This window comes from Protobothrops mucrosquamatus, unplaced genomic scaffold, assembly GCF_001527695.2.
Source record: "Protobothrops mucrosquamatus isolate PMUCROS unplaced genomic scaffold, P.Mucros_1.0 scaffold1055, whole genome shotgun sequence".
Lineage (NCBI taxonomy): Eukaryota > Metazoa > Chordata > Lepidosauria > Squamata > Viperidae > Protobothrops > Protobothrops mucrosquamatus.
In genome coordinates, this window is record NW_015387287.1 from 47,349 (window position 1) to 55,111 (window position 7,763).

General features: G+C 46.1%; 1 non-coding gene across 1 annotated transcript; it reads right to left on the bottom strand.

The window, feature by feature from the left end:
- Positions 1–4,910: 4,910 nt before the first annotated feature.
- Positions 4,911–4,998, bottom strand: TRNAY-GUA. The gene is given in 2 exon segments: positions 4,911–4,946; positions 4,962–4,998. It is a non-coding gene; the product is annotated as a tRNA-Tyr (tRNA).
- Between the last annotated feature and the right edge of the window lie 2,765 nt (positions 4,999–7,763).

The following is a 7,763-nucleotide window of genomic DNA, read 5'->3' on the forward strand; positions in this document are numbered from 1 at the left end:
TCACAGCCCCCTCCCCCCGCTCTTAAGATTGGCATGGTGTCAAACGGACTGCCTTCTGTTTTTGCTCAGGGGTGTAGGGCAGTGATGGCGAAACTTTTAGAGACCGAGTGCCTAAAAACTGGCCCCGCCCCCGCTCCACCCCCTGCCCCACCCCCACTCTGCCCCCCCATTCCCCGCCCCACCTGCTCACAGGACCATTCACCGCCTCCACGGCCCCGCCACCAGTCGCCCAGGCAGCCGAGCAGCGCTATGGCGGCCACACCCTCTGCCCACGCCCTGCAGCATCAACTGCATGATGGGGTGTGAGGGCAGAGCCTTGTCTACGCTGCCTGGCTGCCATGTCCTTGGCTGCGCTGCTGGAGAGGAGGGGATCACGGGGAGGCAAGGCTGGGGCAACGTGTGCCCACAGAGAGGGCTCCGAGTGCCACCACTGGCCCCCATGCCATAGGTTCGCCACCACTGGTATAGGGGGAAAAAAACCACCCTATTTTTCCTTCTGGGCCAGGGTTCTTCAAACTTGGCCCCTTTATGACTTGTGGACTTCAACTCCCAGAATTCCTCAGCCAGGCATGGTGGCTGAGGAATTCTGGGAGTTGAAGTCCACAAGTCATGAAAGAGCCAAGTTTGAAGACCCCTGTTCTGGGCTGTTCTTTTTCCCTCCTCTGTTAACAAAGGCTGCCAAAAGGAGATGGAGGAAGTGCTAAGCAGGGCGCTCCGTGCATGTGGCAGACGGGAAAGAGTCTGGAGAGAGAAGGGAGGGAGGGAGGTGGGGTTGGGCTCAGCCTTTCTATACATGGTAGCAGCCGGGCTCCAGCGGGTCACGCTGTGTTGAGCTATCATACTTTGTGCGTGCTTCATCATACTTTGTGCCTGCTTCATCAGATTTATGTTCTAACCACACCACTGGAGAGATCGGCTCTGTTGCTTGCAGGAGCAATTAATAGGTTGAGAATTGAAAGGAAGGCAAGACAAGAAATGGTGGGTGGAAACTAATCAAGGAGAGAAGCAACCTGGAATTAAGGAGAAACTTCCCAACAGTGAGAACAATTCATCAATGGATCAGCTTGCCTTCCAAAGTTGTGGGTGCTTCATCACCGGAGGTTTTTAAGAAAAGACTGGAGAGCTATTTGTCTGAAATGGTATAGAGTCTCCTGCTTGAGGAGGGGGTTGGACTAGAAGACCTCCAAGGTCCCTTCCAGCTCTATTCTGACTGATACTTCCAACTTGCTGAGAAGATGAATAGAATATAGAATAGAAAGGTATGTGTTAGGGCAGTGGTGGCGAACCTATGGTACCTGTGCCAGAGGTGGCACTCAGAGCCCTCTCTGTGGGCACGTGCGCTGTCACCCCAGCCCTGCCTCTCCCCGTGGTGCGATCCTCACCAGCAGCCTCCCCTGCAGGAGAGTTGTCCCCGGGCACGGCCCGCGCCGAGCAGCGCAGCCAAAGACATTGCAGCTGGGCAGCGGGGACAGGACTCCGCCCTTGCACCCCATTGTGTGCCGATGCTGCTGCAGGGCGCGGGCAGAGGGCATGGCTGCCATGGTGCTGCTGGGCCCCCTGGTTCATCTGCAGTGGGTCGTGGAGGTGGTGGGTGGCCCTGCGGGTGGACGGGGTGGGGCGGGGCAGGGCAGAGCAGGGCAGGGCAGGGCAGGGCAGGGCAGGGCAGGGCAGGCCAGAGCAGGGTGCCGGAGCGGGGCAGTTTTTAGGCACTTGGTCTCTAAAAGGATCGCCATCACTGTGTTAGGGGGAGACAAGCTAATCCATATTACTAGCATGCCAAGGAGCAGAATGCGTAAAGGTGTTTGCAATGAACAGGTTGCATCATATAAGGTGGCCATAATTCCTTCGGGATTAGCAAGCCATTTCATATGCTTCTAGTGTTGAGATGTTGAGACTCTGGAAAAAATGCAGAGAAAAGCAACAAAGATGATTAGAGGGCTGGAGCTAAAACATATGAAGAACGGTTGTACGAATTGGGTTTGTCTAGTCTAGTGAAAAGAAAGACTAGGGCAGGGGTGTGAAACTCAATTTCATTGAGGGCCGCATCAGCATTGCGGTTGCCCTTGGGGGACCAGGTAGATGTGGCCGGGGTGGGTGCAGCCTACTGGGTGGGCATGGATGGAGTGGGTGTGGCCTACTGGGTGGGCATGGCCAGCTCTACATCGTTCGTGTCAAGGGTGCCTGTGGGGGCCTGGGTAGGAGTGGGACAGATCTGAGGGTCTCTGGCAGAAGGGGGTGGGACCAGGGCAAGCGCCAAGGCATGGTGCATTTCTTCATTCCTCACAAAGGGTGACACCTCCCCAGCATGCACCCAGGGGGCGGGGCCAACGCAGCAGGGGCTGGTTCCTTGCTGTTTCTGGATGGCCTTGTGCAGCTAAGACTGAATGCATTTCAGCATAGATGGCCACCACAAAATTGTACATTAGCTCCCGGCCAGCCTGGGCCAGGGCCAAGGCAACAGGGGCCGTTCCCTCACTGTTTCCAGGATGGCTTTGCGGGCCACATGAAACCACTTCGCGGGCTGCATCCGGCCCCCGGGCCTTGTGTTTGACATATCTGGACTAGGGGGTGACACAACAGCAGTGTTTCAATATCTAAAGAGCTGCCACAAAAAAGAGGGGGGTCAACCTATTCTTCAAAGCACCTGAAGGCAGAATAAGGAATGGATGGAAACTAATCAAGAAGAGAAGCAACCTAGAATTAAGGAGAGATTTCCTGACAGTGAGAACCATAACCCAATGGAACGGTTTGCCTTCAGAAGTCATGGGTACTCCATCACTGGATGCTTTTAAGAAGAGATTGGATAACCATTTGTCTGAAATAACGGGGTCTCCTGCTTGAGCAGCAGGTTGGACTAGAAGACCTCGAAGGTCCCTTCCAACTTTGTTATTCTGTTATGTGTTTTTCAACCTTGGCAACTTTAAGATGGCTGGACTTCAACTTAAACGTGGATCTATTTAAGGCACATATCCTGGTCTACATTTTTTTTAACCCAAATGATTAATCAATAGAACCTTTGAATGTGTCATCATTCAAAGGAAGATAAGTGGCAAACATCTGTAAGCATAAAATCAATCTTTGTCATTTAAATATTTCATTTTAAACTTGGGGGATTTGATTTTATACTCTTGGTCCAAGTAGGCTTAGTGTGTTGGAAAATGCAAACAAAGCTTTATTTTGACACAATTTGGTTAACGAATTGCAGAATCAACTGTGTTGACCCATGCCTTTTTATGCTAGGAAATGCTTTACAATACTTTTGAGTCTTTCTATGGAGATTCTCAGTCATCCAGGTCATGGTTGTCCCAAAGGTGCTTTTTCCAAAAGGCTTTATCTTGATTTTTTTTTCCTTGAAAACAAGAAATTGGCTGGGGGAATTCTGGGAGTTGAAGTCCACTTCTCCTAAATTTGCCAAGTTCAAAAAACACTGTAGATTCATTGTAGATTAATTTTGAATGTATACGAACCAGAATGTTATTTGGGGTTTGGCTGACTTAGTAAACTATGAAACCTAGAACTAAGGAGAAACTTCCTGGCAGTTAGAACAATTAACCAGTGGAACAACCTGCCTCCAGAAGCGGTGAATGCGCCAACACTGGAAGTTTTTAAGAAGAAACTGGACAGCCATTTGTCCGAAATGGTATAGGGTTTCCTGCCTGAGCAGGGGGTTGGACTAGATGACCTCCAAGGTCCCTTCCAACTTTTTTTTTAATTATTATTATTATTATTATTATTATTATTATTATTATTATTATTATTATTATTATTATTATTATTATTATTATTATTATTATTATTATTATTATTATTAGCTTGCCTTTTAACAAAGTATCCTGGACATATACAATCATAAAATGCAGCATGTAAGGTCCTTGTTTGGAACGGGAAGTCCGCACATTGTGAAGCTTTCGAGGTTGAAAAACACACAGATGGAGGGAAAAATATAAAATCTGACTATAGGTGGTCCTCGACTTACAGCCATTCCTTTAGTGACCATTTGAAGTTACAACAGAACTGAACGAAAGTGACCTAGGGCTGTTTTTCACACTTATGACCATTGCAGCACTCCTGTGGTCATGTGATCAAAATTAAGGCGCTTGGCAACTGGCATGTATTTATGGCGGTTGCAGCGTCCCGGTGTCATGTGAACCCCTTTTGTGACCTGACAAGCAAAGTCAATGGAGAAATAGGATTCACTTAACGACCACGTTACTAACTTAACAACTGCAGTGATTTGCTTAAAAACTGTGGCAAGAAAGGTCGTATAGTGGGGCAAAGTTCACTTAACCACTGTCTCGCTTAGCAACAGAAATTTTGGGCTCAATTGTGGTTGTAAGTCACCTGTATATATTTATGTTAGATAACATCATATATTGAGATTGTAATTGCTGGGAAATGAAAAAATGTATTTTAGGGAAGAGAATCCAATTAAACCAGGGGTAGGCAACCTTGGCTCTTTTATGACTCGTGGACTTCAACTCCCAGAATTCCTGAGCCAACCGGCTCAGGAATTCTGGGAGTTGAAGTCCACGAGTCATAAAAGAGCCAAGGTTGCCTACCCCTGAACTAAACTGAGTCATCTGGCAGCATCAGAGCTACAGGCCTTTACTTCCATGTTAAAGGGAACACTCTCTAGTTTGTTTGTATCCTACCTTTATTTTTATTAATAACTCAAGGCGGCAGAGATTTATTTATTTGTGTTTCACATTCCTGAACTACTTTTCTCCCTCATATCCAACACACCTTCCTCCTATTTTCCCCAGAACAACAACCCTATGAGGTAGATTGGGCTGAGAGACAGTGGCTGGCCCAAGGTTGGCTTTGTGCCTAAGCCTAAGGCAGGACTAGAACTCACTGTTTTCCAGCCAGGTGCTTTAACCACTGGATCAAAAATGGCTCCAAAAACAATTTCCTTCGAGCCGGAATCGAACCAGCGACCTAAGGATGACTCAAGCAGACTTCTACAGTCCTCCGCTCTACCAGCTGAGCTATCGAAGGAAAGCTGCCTATGCTGAGGTGGTTTTTTTGGGGTAGATCCTAATAAGGTATCTGTTAATGCCAACACTATAATGAGCTGGTTTTGCATCTCTTGAAATAGCCTGGAGTGAGTTTTACACAGATGCAATCTCAGAGGCGCTGTGGTTTATGGAAACTGTGGTTAGACCCAAACTGGGCCAAGTGCCAGATAGCAGCATATGGAACGAATGGAAACCGACCCGAATTCTGATGATCCTGGATGGGCGGGAACTTAGAAAATTTACATTCAAGAATGGTTAAAAGGAAATACACTGCTTTCTAATCTGCTTTCTTTCCTATTCCCCTCACAGACTAGGGAAAAAAAAAATTCATGCTGGCTAAAGAGCTAACAGCAAGCAGCCTGATGGATTTTGATCCCTTTGCAAGCAGGATGTGTGAATTTCATCATCCTGGAGAGGAAACAGCTGTGAGTCATAAAAAGGGGCCCCAGCAGACGTTCTTTTTGTTCACTGCTATTCTTTTGCAACCACACATCTGTCACGTTGTGTCTTTCAGGGCTGCTGTGAAATCCACCGCCCCTTGCAGCTGCCAGGTCTCATTGTTGAATTGTGCTCACACACAGCTGCACAGCCCTGGACCAGCTCATTTCATTTCCCCATTAAATCAAACACAGGGATTGGAGCTCAGGAACGGCTGCTTAGTGTCTGGATCCAACAAGCCGAGTGTGGGATTAAAAAACTGCTGAGTTAAATGAGAAGAAGCCTGTTTCAGCTGCAGTGTGTTAAAAGTGGGAAAGGAGGGAATCAAAGCCAAGAGATAATCCTATCCAGAATGAGTCATAAACAGAATACAGAATAACAGAGTTTGGAAGGGACCTTGGAGATCTTCTGATCCATCCCGCTGCTCAAGCAGGAAACCCTATATACCATTTCAGACAAATGGTTGCACAATCTCTTCTTAAAAACCTCCAGTGTTGGAGCAACCACAACTTCTGGAGGCAGGTTGTTCCACTGGCTGCCTTCACTGTCAGGAAATTTCTCCTTATTTCTAGGTTGGAAGTCTCCTTGATAAGCTTTCATCAGTTACTTTTTTTATTGAAGTTTTATTAATAATACAAAATTAAAAAAAACATTGGACATAGATATGACATCACTGGTTCCATACATCTTCCGTCACTTTACAGTAACATTAGTACTCATATAGACATATAGTTCTTCTTTTAAATATACATTTGTCTATAATCTATATTTTATTCTAACACTATACATTTGTCTTGGCTGCCCTCTTGTTATCTATCCAATCATAAAATTGTTCCCAGATTTTATAGTACTTAGTTTCACTTTTATCCTTGAGTTCCAATGTGAGTCTATCCATTTCTGCGCAATTGAGGATTTTCAATATTATTTCCTCTTCGGTTTGGAATATCTTTCTCTTTCCATTTTTGAGCGAAGGCTCTTCGTGCCGCCATTACTATATGCAGTAATAAATAATTTATATCTTTCTTGTATTTTCTTTCTATAATTCCCAGTAGGAAAAATTCCGGTTTGGCCTCTATATCTATTAGCAGGATTTCTTCCAGCCATTTCTTTAATAAATTCCAAAATGTTTGTGCCTGTGTGCATTTCCACCACATATGGTAGTAATTCCCAACGGTCTCTCCACACTTCCAACGTATCGGGGATTTCCCCTTATTCATTCGTGCTAATCTTGTGGGAGGGAGGTGCCACCTATAAAACATCTTATATAGGTTTTCCTTATAGGAGGTTGCCAAAGTAATTTTTAGGGTTTTTTCCCATAGACTTTGCCAATTATCCAAAGCTTCCATCAGTTACTTCTTGTCTTGCCCTCGGGTGCTTTGGGGAACAGGTTGTCCCCCTCTTCTTTGCGTTAAGTCTCTCAAATATTGGAAGACAGCTATCAGACATGATATTCCTAATACTTCTCTCTTTAGCCTCCAGACCCGGTATCTTTGTTGCTTTCCGCTGCACTTTCTCGTGTCTCAACATCTTTTGGGTGTCGTGGTGACCAAAACCGGATGCAGTATTCCAAGAGTAGTCTTAACAGTGCAGTATAAAGCAATACTAATACTTCTCGTGATCTTGATGCTATCCGCGTTGAAATATGATCGCTACATGTGCATCAAACCTATGAGGCAATATTTTGAAAACCTGACCACTAGACCAGGGGTAGGCAACCGTGGCTCTTTTATGACTCGTGGACTTCAACTCCCAGAATTCCTGAGCCAGCCATGCTGAGGGGAAAGGGAGAGGTTTCCAAGCTGAGCCATGCTGGCTCAGGAATTCTGGGAGTTGAAGTCCACCAGTCATAAAAGAGCCAAGGTTGCCTACCCCTGCACTAGACAAACTGTAATCCACTATCTGTGTGTCACATATTGTCGGGCACTGTGAAATCAGGCATTATTTGCCAACAAGGCCAGCCTCTTAACCACTGAGCCACTGCCTCGCCCGCTTGTTACAGAGAACACACCTCTGAAATGCAATGTGACAACAGAACTCCACTTGATGGGAGTCCTGTAATGCAAACCTTTCCCAAGGGGGTGCTCTCCGAGTGCGTGTGTGGGCCTCCAGAACATTCAGTGCCAGCAATTGTGAAAGCTGTAATCCCAACAAAATTGCTGGGATTACAAAACTGTTTTTAGACAAACAAGATTGGACTGAGAATTTAGTTATGTATTCATCAGCAGCATGTTTGGGAAGGTGGATGAAGTTGGTAGTCATCCCCGTTTATGTCCAATGCCTTGTATTTCTATTTAAACCAATCACGCA